This window comes from Bubalus bubalis, chromosome 3, assembly GCF_019923935.1.
Source record: "Bubalus bubalis isolate 160015118507 breed Murrah chromosome 3, NDDB_SH_1, whole genome shotgun sequence".
Lineage (NCBI taxonomy): Eukaryota > Metazoa > Chordata > Mammalia > Artiodactyla > Bovidae > Bubalus > Bubalus bubalis.
The window spans coordinates 84,636,179-84,649,258 of NC_059159.1; the positions used below are offsets into that span (position 1 = coordinate 84,636,179).

At 40.3% G+C, this 13,080-nt stretch overlaps 1 long non-coding RNA gene across 1 annotated transcript; it reads right to left on the minus strand.

The window, feature by feature from the left end:
- Positions 1 to 5,762: 5,762 nt before the first annotated feature.
- LOC123332772 lies at positions 5,763 to 12,849 on the minus strand. The gene is made up of 2 exons (XR_006549806.2): positions 7,471 to 12,849; positions 5,763 to 7,292 (listed from the first exon to the last, which is right to left on the minus strand). It is a non-coding gene; the product is annotated as an uncharacterized LOC123332772 (long non-coding RNA).
- Between the last annotated feature and the right edge of the window lie 231 nt (positions 12,850 to 13,080).

The window sequence follows — 13,080 nt, forward strand, 5'->3', positions numbered from 1 at the left end:
AGCCAACTCTCAAATGGGAAAAAAAACAATGGTATTAAAAAAAAACTAAATAAACATGGATTTTACATAGTATATCCGTAGGGATTTAGGCAATTAGGATGGCAAAGAAAAAGAGCTTCTGATAGCTAAATGGGTAAGAAACAAGCAGTTTCCTTCACAGCTAATAAAACTAAGGGTGCTGCAGAGGTTATTTTGAAGGCAGATTTCCACGAACTGTCAATCACTTTCAGTTAACAGAAATTACACCCATATATTCTTAGAAATCTCTGTTTTCTTCTTACTACACAGTGCTAGTGTGATAACGTTCCTCTTTGAGGTGGTGTATATTAAATACACGTGGCTTGACATGAAAATGCTAGGGGATTTTTGCATACTTTCCTAGCCTAGATGCACATATGCTCTTAGAAATATTTTGCAGAGGGAAATGTTTTATGATTTAACACATGTTCCACACAATCTTTTTGAGTAGTAAAAATATTTTTCTAAAAATTAATGGCTCTTTAGAAAGAAAGGATTATTTTCTTGGTAGAAAAAACATATATTAATGATTGCTATGTTTAACATGTATAGCTATTCCCTTTTTACTCTTTTGCCTAAAATATCTGACAAATATTGCCTTTCTAGGACCCTTTATAAAGTATGAAAGCAATTTAGTCTCACAAATTGAGGCTAAATTTCTTATTACAGAAATTAATAAGCAGAGCAAATAATATTTTAATAAACAGTAGGGCCAACACATAAATATAACTTTTTACTATGCAAAAAATGAATGACCTGTAATATTATTAACTTTTAATGTTAATTGTACTAATAATAGCATGCACTTTCACATTTACATTTTCTAGTCTCATAGAGCGGAGAAGGCAATGGCACCCCACTCCAGTACTCTTTTTTTTTTTTCAACCTCGGAAAATTATTTATTTTGAACAAGATATTCATTCATTACATCAAATGAATTGGGTTAATATTAGTTTTATTGGCTTCATGAAAGTGAAAGTGAAATCACTAAGTCCTGTCCAACTCCTTGCTCCCCTGTGAACTGTAGCCCGCCAGGCTCCTCTGTCCATGGGATTTTCCAAGCAAGACACTCCAGTACTCTTGCCTGGAAAATCCTATGGACAGAGGAGCCTGGTAGGCTGCAGTCCATGGGGTCGCTGAGGGTGGGACACGACTGAGCGACTTTCCTTTCACTTTTCACTTTCATGCATGGGAGAAGGAAATGGCAACCCACTCCAGTGTTCTTGCCTGGAGAATCCCAGGGACGGGGGAGCCTGGTGGGCTGCCATCTGTGGGGTCACACAGAGTCGGACATGACTGAAGTGACTTAGCAGCAGCAGCAGCAGTCTCATAGAGACTTTCATATTCATTATCTTCTTTCAGTTTCTATGAAATAAGATAGCAATAGTATTCTCAATATAACTATGAATAAGTAAAAATCTAGAAAAGTAAAATGGGCTTTTCTGGTAGCTCAGATGTTAAGGAACCTGCCTGAATACTTTTCCCAAAGTAACAAAGCAAGGGAGTAATTAACTAGGACAAATTCTACCAGTTTATCTTATGGTCAAATGAACTTATCAAACTATGGTGCATCTTCATACTGTGTATCTACCTTGAAAATTAGACTGTCTCATGCTTCTGCCATTTTTCCTCTTTGGAACCTAATGTGTCACTTGAACACAGTCCCAAGAAAACCTCACTAATAATCTATTACCCAGTAACATCCAGGCTATGCTGTAAATGATCACTGTGTTGGACAGTCTTTTGAGGGAAATATCATTATTCCCATTTGACTGATGACAAAACTGAGGATTAGAGAGCTCAAGTCATGTGTGCATGGCCAGACAGGCAAGAATTAGACAAGAAATGGAATCTGACTCTAGTAAACTACAAAGCCAGCCAGCATCTTTGTCCCTCCCTATGACTCCTCAAATGAGGTCACAGAACTCCAGGGTCATCTTCCAGCCAATGGAATTGTTAAAATGGGGACAAGCTAAGAAACTGACTGAAGTTGGTCTTTATATAAGCTGGAAAATTACTTTGGTGAATCAAATGAATCATTATATTACACAAAGATTATCCAAAAGAATTCATCAAGCATTAAGTGTTCTTAATATCTTATAAAGAAAAATATTAGCAAGTTGTTGTTAACTTCACAGGCAACTGCTCTGAAAGTTATCCACAGTGATCACTGGTGCAGATCTGCGGAAGACTACAGGTAAAAAAAAAAACACACAAAAAAAACATTCTGTGTGGGCAAGAATGTGCTTTTGTACACATGTGTGGTTCCCAATCTGCCTGTGCTTCTTGGGACTCTGCTCTGTTCCTCCTTCTGACTGCTGAACACTGTGGCATCACCTTTCCAACTGATGCACAGTGATAGGTCTTTCCTCTGTCTAATACCACTCCTATCTGGAATCACACATTTCCTGGATTAGAAGGCATAGTTTAGTACTTTGAAGCTGCCAACAATATCAGATTGCATATGAGAATACGAAAGTACATAAGCAATACTGCTTAGAAATATTCTCTTTTGCAACACTTATCCCCTAATTAGTATTAAGTAAGTATCTGTGAAGCTAAACCCAGTAATATCAAAACAGTTCAAAAGGAAGCTTTCCTCAGGGAATAGAGCCATATGTAACATCCACAATGGATAATTGAAAATTGGGTGTATTTATGCTTAGACTCATAGAAATGAAAGAAGATTTAGAGATAATTACATCTCATGAACCACTAAGGCCCAGAGAGATAAGCCCAAGGTCACAAAGGTAATTAGTGGCAAAAGTGGGCCATGAACCAACAATGTCAGTGTCTTGGTTGAATGCTCCCTCTAAATCAGTTATGTAGAAATGCATTTTTAAAATAAACTCGGTCACACTCTCAAATATGAGGTTACTGCAAAAAAGATTTCTAAGTATATGCATGTTGAGACCCTCACATTGCAGACAGTTTTTAAATGCTGGGTGTTCCTAAGTCTGACCTAAGTGAAGAGACCTGAGTTCAAGTCTCAATTTTTAATGAGGCCCTTAACAACAAGTGACTTTGCCATCCTGGGTATTAGTCTCCTGAACTATAAAATGAAGATGCCAGGTTCATTAGGTAACAACTGACCAAAATGGAAAAAAAATAATAATAATAATAACTAACTTAAGCAAAAACTTCAAACTGGTTTGTGTCCAGGAGTAGACATGTTTCAGGTGAATCTTAATCCAGGGGTGGAATCATGTGGCCAGGACCTAATGTTCTCCTATCTGTCTGCTATGCTCCTCTGTATTGCTCTGCTTTCAGGCTCCATGTGTCACAAAATGATTACCAGAAACTCTAGGCCTATATCCTCCACAAGTCCTCTGAGTCAACAACTACCTTGGACAAAATGCCCTTAAGGTCACTGGCATTTGCTTTGATTCCTGGTTCTGTGAGATCCTACTAAGGTCTTACTTAGAGTATCAGGATATAGGAACTGTCTGGAGGATCTAAGTACCTCTCTGTACCCCACAAAGGAAGGAATCTGTTACACTTCCACTGCCATGGCCTTGACGTGGCTGGTGCTTCCTGGTGTGCCCCACACTTCAGCTCCTTCCAATTGTAGTTTCCTCCGTGTAGTTCATTGTCAAATGTCATTTTGCCTTTTAATACACTCTTCCCTCCGTCTGGGATGCCCTTCTTCCTTATCTGTCTGCAAAATGCTTACTCACTGAACAAAACATCATTTTTCCTCTGAAATCGTCCCTGATTACAATACTCCCCTCAAGTGAAATTGATCACTCAGTTGTACTTAGGCCTTCCTACCTACCTAGACTGGAATATATGCTATGCTATGCTATGCTAAGTCACTTCAGTCGTGTCTGACTCTGTGTGACCCCATAGACAGCAGCCCACCAGGCTCCCCCGTCCCTGGGATTCTCCAGGCAAGACCACTGGAGTGGGTTGCCATTTCCTTCTCCAATGTGTGAAAGTGAAAAGTGAAAGTGAAATCGCTCAGTCGTGTCCGACTCTTAGCGACCCCATGGACTGCAGCCTACCAGGCTCCTCCATCCATGGGATTTTCCAGGCAAGAGTACTGGAGTGGGGTGCCATTGCCTTCTCCGACTGGAATATATACCATATTGTATAGTATTCATTTATGTATATGTCTTCTCTAACGGGGCTTCCTTGGTGGCTCAGGGGTAAAGAATCCGCCTGTGAATGCAGGAGACACGGATTCAATCCCTGGGTTGGGAAGATCCCTTGCAGAAGGAAATGGCACCCACTCCAGTATTTTTTCCTGGGAAGTCCCACGGACAGAGGAGCCTGGCAGGCTACAGTTCATGGGGTCACAAAAGAATCAGACACAACTGAACAACAAATTCTCCAAGGAGTATTTCCACTGCTTTTTGCAGATGAGGGAGCATGCCTTATTTATTTTTATGTGCTCAGGGCCAAATACAGTTCCCAAAACATAACAATCATTCGATAAATTTTGATGAATCGATAAAATCTTGTTCCTTTGAACTAGAACATTACTGACTCTCATTCTGTCACCTACAATACAATTTAAAATAATGCATCTCCCTCCCACACTCCAATCCAACTATCAATAACAAATGATTTTACAGTCTTATGTGTTCATAAAGTAGAGTTAATCCTGCTTTCTAATCATTTTTAGGACAAATGTTTATTTGGTTTTCACATAATGAATGAGATTCCATCACTAAATCTGAGACATCTGAGCACTAGAAAAGGTGCTCCCTAATACCCATACAGTTATATAATGTATCTCAGTGTTGCATTCATTGTCCTAGGAGTTCTCTGATGCATATACTGAAGAATACTTTTCAAATTATTTTATTTATTTACTTATTTTTCACCTGTGCTGGGTCTTTGCTGCTGTGCAGGCTTTCTCTAGTTGCAGCGAGCAGGGGCTACTCTCGTTGCAGTGGGCTGGCGTCTCATTGCAGTGGCTTCTTTTGTTGCAGAGCAAGGGCCCTCAAGTGCCTAGGCTTCAGAAGTTATGGCGCACATGCTCAGTAGTTATGGGGCACAGGCTTAGCTGCTCTGCACCATGTGGAATCCTCCTGGACCAGGGATCAAACCCACGTCCCCTGCATTGGCAGGCAGATTCTCAACCACTGGACCACGAAGAAAGTCCTGGAGAATACTTTTAATGAAGTTTGTTGAGTGTACAATTTGTGTTTCCTATCAATATTGTTCAGCTATTGTGTTTAATTTGAGGAAAAATGTCTCTGTGTTTTGGGAATCTGTTAACTGATAATATTCCTGCTCACCCTCCGTAGCCAGAGGTTATTATGCCAGAGGACTCTAGGGTGCAAAACCTTGCTGTAGGGAGCTGCGGGACAGGGACCCGGGTGCAGGGTATTCACTCTATGTGCCACACCTATATTCCACTTCATTATTTTTATACAGGGAGAATTGAATTTTTTAAAACCTAGGAAAGGAAAGATAATGTTCAAAGAGGAAGGCAAGCCATTCCCCTTGTCTTCAGTTACAGGAATGATGACAGCTACTAGCAAGGGAGACCAAGGCCTGGGTCCCTGGAATAATTTGCAGGACTCACTGTAGCCCAGGAAAAGCTCCGCCTAATGGGTTGCAGTATCGACTTGGGTGTGGCTATTACTTCTTAGACCTCAATTATTAGGTTGACCATCAGTTTACTGCCAGCTTTGGAATTTAAGGAACTTAGTGGGAAGTATTATCTAAGCTCGATGAGGCTTCATTTACTTAACTCACTGACCATGACTTGGAAAAACAAGCCAACGAATGAGTTCAGAAAGCGTGTATGTTTACCAGAAGAGTTCACATGGTATTGCCATACTGATGTTATTGCCGCTGCAAATCCACTTAGAGACCACCCACTACAGCACTGGAAAAGAGTTACACCCTCATGCTCCTGCTGTAGAAAGTCCACTTCTCGGGTTTCTTGAATGATTCATGCTCTCTCTCAAATCCTGTCTGCCTGGAATACACTTCTCTCACTGACATTCTGGTTCCCCAGTGTCATCTAGTCAGCCTTGTTTTCCTTCAACTCGCAAGTTCTCCAGGAATACTTCTCAAGATCTCTTGGACTCCATCATACCTCTTCACATGTAGAATTTTCCTTCCCTAGAGTTCAGTGCTGCCTCCTTTGGTTGAGGCATGTAAAGTCCTCAATGGCCAGGATCCTTTCTGTCATGTTCACAGATGTGAACAAGAAAATGGGAGTGTGGAGTAGTCTTATCAAATTTGGGGAAAATGAAGAAAAATTTCTTTTTATGTTTATACAAATGAAAAAAGGGGAATATCTGGGAAAGGAAGAGAAAATAAAAACCAAACTAACATTCCACTATATTTAAATTCCCTCTTATGTACCAGGCACTAGACTATGATGTGCATGGGGGCTACAAAGTCCAATAAGTCATGGTTCCTGCTCAATGAATTATAGTTGTCTTGAGTCAAAATACAAGAGGTTGATGAACCAAAAGAAAATTTGTTGGATTCCTGAAATAAGAAGAGGAAAACGAGAGAAAGAAGAATTGGGAGGTGAGGGGGAAAGTAGGCTTTGAATGTTTTCAAATTTCATTGATTCCTTTTATCTTCTTCACCTGCAACCCAGCAAATACTCTGAATTCAGACTTGTGTTTTGTAACCGAATATGGAAATGTTAAAGCCTGTTTCTTACACTTTATAAAGACATTTGGAGGCTCTTTGCTTTGTATGCTACAAGTACTATTTTTAAAAACAGCTCAATCAACAAACATTATAGAACCATTGCTATGGGGCCAGCACTGTGCTTACTGCTGTGGGCTGTATGCTTTAAAAGAGAGGCTTTATTCTTCCTTCATATCTCAGCTCTCCACATCCTTCCAAGATGCATAGCTGTTTACATTTGTGCATTCATCCTTTTCATTTTCCCTTTAAATCAGCACTCTGTAATTGCAGTAACACATTTTAGTGCTGTGTTAGGTGAGGAAGCTGAAATAGTTGCCTGTATGACTCAACCAAGCTCATGTTCTCCCAAGTTTCTTTTACTTGAAATTCCATCCTCATTCTGACCACACTGCCTTGGCAGAACCACTAAGTACAAAAGATGACAATGATTAAGTCCCATCTCCTAAACAGAAGATACAGTACAGATTTTCTTCTTACAGTAAAAAATTAATACTAGTCTCCATCTGAATGTTAGAGCCCATAAAATTATGCAAAGAATGCTCACATATTAAATTTCCACAAACTTACAAAAAAAGGAAGACAATCAAAAATATGTTTATCCTTGGCAATTGGGGTTTTCTTCCAGAAGATGACTCTGCAGAGGGCAACTGTAAAAAAAAAAAAAAAAAAGTCATCTCTTCCCTATGCATTGATGGGTATACCCCATGGAGCCTAGAGTAGTATGATACAAAAAAAAAAAAGAATGCTGCAGGAAACCTGGGTTTGACCCCTGGTTTGGGAAAATCCCCTGGAGAAGGGAATGACTACTCACTGCAATATTCTTACCTGGAGAATTCCATGGACAGAAGAGCCTGTCAGCTACAGTCTGTGGGGTCGCAAAGAGTTGGACACAACTGAAAGATTAACACTCACTCATCAGAGAAAGACGGCAGTGGGATTTACCAGCCTTCCAGGGAAGCATTTAAAGCCTAAAAAAAAATATCAGTGACAGTTCAGAGAACTTCTGCATACAGGGTGTACTCCTAAGGCAGTTTCTACATGAAGTCAATAAAATGGCTCTTTTGCCCAATATAAAGGGATGGAGTACAAACAGATGCTGAAGAAAAAAGTATTTTCTCCTTCTATTCAATTCTCTGGAATGTTGTAAACTGTTGTAAACATATAGCTTAGTTTTTTCTCCCAAGACTGACTCACATTTTACTAAAAATAATTTGTACGCCTCTTAATAGTTGACCGAGTGTGTTATACTGCACTGAACAGAAAAGTGATGACACAACAAAGCTAATGAATTACTTGGGAATTAACACCCCCTTGCCTAAAAAAATAAAGCCTATGCCACCACAAGAGGTTCTTTCCTCTTCCAAGAAAATTTAACATCTAAAAAGTCAAGTACAGTCTCAGTTAAATTTCAAAGGGAGATAGGGGGTTTAATAAAGGAAGGACTTTTTCTTGGCTAGTATCATATCTGCCTCTCTCCAAGAAAGTCTGGAAGACATTGAACACTGTAAAACTGCAGTTCTCAGAATCTAGTACTACTTTCCTGTGGATGCCTTTCTATCAAATCATCAAGCAGTACCTCGAAAACTAGACTCGATTGGCATCCCTTGCTTAGGGTGTGTCAGTCAGCTCTGTTCTACAAATGAGCCTGGAGCTGTAGGCACCCTTAAGACTGTAGCAAAGAACTTGGTGGGTGGCCTAGAAGAGAGTCTGGGCATTGTAATAAAAAGACACAGAGATGGCGCATCTGGCCATGAGAAGCTGCTGAGGAAGATACTCAAAGGTCCAGGGAAAGATGCCAGTCCACATCAAGACTACATAAACACTACAGAGAATCAGCCCAGGTGCCAGGCTAACACTGTAAATAAAGTATCTTGGTTTTGTCCTTATTAGAAGAAAGTCCTTATTATCTTAAGGAATATGTTACAGTTACATGGAAAAACATAGAGATAAATACATCAAAGGTGTGGGGAACACTAAAACTCAGCAAACTTATTGTGATTATATTTGTTAAAGCGCTTTCCCCAAATGATTGTGTTGAATCTTCACAACTCCACGGATACAGGTTTATTGTGAGGCTGGAAATGAGATGTTAAATGACAACTACTCTGCATGTGGCCACTCGTCGCATCTTGAGACCACGCCAGGGAAAAGAGGCCGGGTCCTCCATCCTGCACACAGAAGGGGGTCCATGTTCAGATGCTTGATGACCCCAGTCCCCACACAGTGAGTTCACCCACACATGACTGGGCCAGACCCCACCTCAGACCCGACATCTTTGTTATGACTAATTCCACCTTTGGAATGTCTGTGGTCAATTAATTCCAATTAAGGCTTCCGTCCCTATAATCCTCACATGCCAAAAGGAAGTCAGTTTCCCTCCCCTGTTTTTAACCCCTTCATGCTCTCTACCTCTTCTCTCTGGCTTCTCTCCTCAAACCACTAAACCCTCTGGAATCTTCATCCTTTATGTAAAAGAAAAGGAACCAATAAACACAACATCTCCCCACACTAAACTGTACATTTCACCTACCATAGAACTAAGGATAGGGGTGACAATTTATTAACCCATTAATGCCACCTTAGAACCACCACAGCTCCATCCTGGCATCTTTGACATCTGACAATACTACTATGTACACTTACATGTTTCTATCATCTACTGACCTCTGGTCACATGCTTTAAGACAGAACACTCCTCCCCTCAAACCCAACTTCTGCCATTGTTCCAGAAAACTTCAGTGTCTTTCCAGAAAACTTCAGTGTCTTCACCTAGTACCTTCAATCTGCTGTTCCTTGGCCTCAAATACATAATAACAATTCTCACCTCCACTCCAGTTGACTTCCCCATACTGCCAGCATACACCCCGAGACTTGTCATCAACCAGAATGGTTTCATACCATTAACTACAACCACTGTAATTCTCTAACCTAGCCATCTTTCCCCCAAAGCTCTCAGGACCCTCACTTGAAGATATCTGCTCTTCAAATTCATTGAGTCCTCCAGCTCCTGGGTCTTCATCTCCTCAGAGTCCATGAGCATTCCCCTAAAAGGACTCTAAGTAGTTGGCTATCTGAACTACTCACCACCAGCACCTTCAGATAGATGTCTCTTCTTATACTGCATTTACCTGGCAAATTCCCAACACAGGATCAATGCCATCTTGGTACCTAGAAGGTTGAACCCTCCCAAGTAAAATGTTAAGCCATTCAGATTATTGTCATAACAAACATATGGTCTCTGATCTTAAAACTTTAATACATCTCAATCCTTTCACTTGATTAAATTTCCTCCCTACTCTCCTATACATCTCTATTGAGGCTATAATCTTTTTCTTCAACTTCCCCCACCTCCCAAAAAAAGATGTCCAGAGACAGAAGAGGAAAAGGAGGGGATATGGTGACACAAAAGCTAACTTTTGAGGGAAGAATCCTCTACTCTCTATAGAGTATTTATTTATTTCTTAAATAAAGAAATTCTTAGGGCTCACCCTGAGCTCTCTACTCTGCTCATTTTGAGAAGTATCTCTCACCTACTTCTACAGTTTCAATTATCTTCTTTATGCAAAGGACTTTGAAACCTCTATTATCAGTCCAGGTCACACACCTATGTATCAATAAAGTAAGCTTTAATATATCTAGAGAATATCTCAAATCCTTATGTTGAAATTGATCTCTCTCTGTCTCTGTCACACACACACACACATACAAATTGCTTCTCTTATCTCCTCAATAAAATGCATCGCCACCCATTTGTCAAGATAGAAACCTGGTAGACATCCTTGCCTCTTCTCTCTGCCTCACCCAAGTCATCAACAACTGCTACTAATATCATCTCCTGGCTTTTTCTCAAATGCAGCCACTTTTCCCTGTTCAAATAATGAACAATAGCCCTGTTCAAACAAGGAAACTAAAGTTGAGAGAGGTGAAGACATTGTACAATGCCACACAAGTAGTAAGTGACCAAGCCTACTCATCTGCCTCCAAAGCCCATGATAGAAATTGGAGAAGAATTTTGGAGGGGGCTCTCAGAGCCAAAGAAGCACAAATTAGACCATTCCAACTGCAGAATGGCCCAAAATCAAGGGGAAAAAGGCACTGGGGGTAACCAGTCTTCCAAGGAAGCATTTAAAACCTCAAACAAAATCAATCAAAGAACTTCTGTGTGCAGGGGTTTCTCCTGAGGTAGTTTCTACATGAAGCTAAAAAATGGCCCTTGTGCCCAGAATGAAGACATAGGGGTTCAACAGATGCTGGGTAGATGGAGAATATATCATAGAATGTGGCCGTTGATGGCGTATGTCATGAGTGAGTGAGCACTCTTTAAGGCACTGAGATTTTGAGGGTGTTTGTCACCATAGCATAACCTGGTTTATTTTGAGTCAATCTCGTTTTGTTTTCATTCAGGCTTACGTGGTACTCTCACTGTCAAGTACAAAGATCGAAATGGCTGCAATGAATGTTCTTCCTCTGAGAAACTTTTCTAATAATTCACTTCATCCTCTCATTAGGTTCATGTTTCACCCTGGTTTCTCCCTTTACAGTTTTGAAGTCAGTGAAGTTGTCCATTAGAGAGACTGAGAAGAGATGAATGTTAAAGGAAAAAAATAAATGAATGGCAATTTTTCAGCACCCACAAAGTGAAGTTACCTTGCAAATTATGTAAAAATAGACCATGAGGCCTATAGAAAAGTGATGTAAAAAGGTCTATTTTATTATATTATATGATCTTTCTAGAGCTAATCTTTATATCTTACTGAGTGTGGCAGACAAAATATTCTTTGCATGAGAAGATTCAGTGGTTCCAAATTTTAAATTATTTTTGGCTAAAAACATGGGCTTTGGAGTCTGGCAGAAATAAGTCTGTATCCAGTTTCTCTGCCACTTTCCATCTGTGTAACCTTGGGCAGGTCTAAGATGAGGACAGTGATAGTATCCATCCCAGTGTCACTGTGAGGGCTAGACCATCAGTGAATCTACAGTGCTTTCTGCAGTGCCCACAGGTCTTAATAGGTGCTAATTATTAACAGTATTATTAATACTATTGTTGTCATCATTATTGTTATTTTTACTATGAAACAAATTTTTAAAAAGGACATATAGGTCTGTATCTAATCCACAGCAGCTAGGTCCGAAGGGTAAGAAAATATGAAGGCCCTTAAAGAAATTGGGAAAAATAAATTCCAATGCATGTGCAAACTTAAGAACACATGGGTCTTCTGGGTAATTTAGGAGCTAATTGCTAGAAAGGAATCAAGAGACAATCTCTATAAAAGTAATATTTTAATTTAATGCTTATTTTTATCAAGATAATTCATGTGTGTTTCGAGTCAAATCTTACTAACATAAAACATGACAAAAAACAACAGTCACTTGTTTGGTGTGTGGTAGAAGTGGACTCAAAATACTTGTTAGTATATGGTGAAAGGGAGACAAAAGTCTGTCTCTAGAACAAGTCTTCGTTTGGGGGTGGGGAGGAGCTAAGCAACTAGGTGGATGGCAGGCCCATTAACTAAGATGGGGAAGACTAGTAGATGAGCAGGATTGCCACAGAGGGGGCAGGCAAAGAACCAAGAGACCTGATATTTAGCCTCAAAAGTGAAGATGCTGAATAGACAATTTGATATACAGCCTAGAGGGCAGGGCATGGGTCATGGGGAAAGTTAATGAATTGCAGGTTACTGGCAAGTAGATGTTAATACTTAAATGATAGCAAGTGAGGCAAAGACCCGGGTTTGATCCCTGGGTTGGGAAAATCCCCTTCTCCAACCTGGAGAAGGGAATGAATACCCACTCCCGTATTCTTGCCTGAAGAATTCCATGGACAAAGGAGCCTGGCTGGCTACAGTCCACGGGGTTGCAAAGAGTCAGACACGACTGAGTAACTAACACTTTCAGTATTACTAACCCAGACGAAGAAAGCTACAAAAAATTGATGCTGACACCTTTCAACATGTAGAGCTCAGGCTGAGGAAGGACAGCCAGGAAGGGTAACTGAGAAGCAATGGCTGTTAAGATTGTCAAAGAGCCAGGGGGCACTTTGACTCTGGAGCAAACAATGGTTCAAGGAGGAGGGCTTAAAATACCCGATCAAAAAATGGGCCAAAGAAGTAAACAGACATTTCTCCAAAGAAGACATACAGATGGCTAACAGACACATGAAAAGATGCTCAACATCACTCATTATCAGAGAAATGCAAATCAAAACCACAATGAGGTACCATCTCACACTGATCAGAATGACTGCGATCCAAAAGTCTACAAACAGTAAATGCTAGAGAGGGTGTGGAGAATAGGGAACCCTCTTACACTGTTGGTGGGAATGCAAACTAGTACAGCCACTATGGAGAACAGTGTGAAGACTCCTTAAAAAAACTGGAAACAGAACTGCCATACAACCCAGCAATCCCACTGCTAGGCATACACACTGAGGAAACC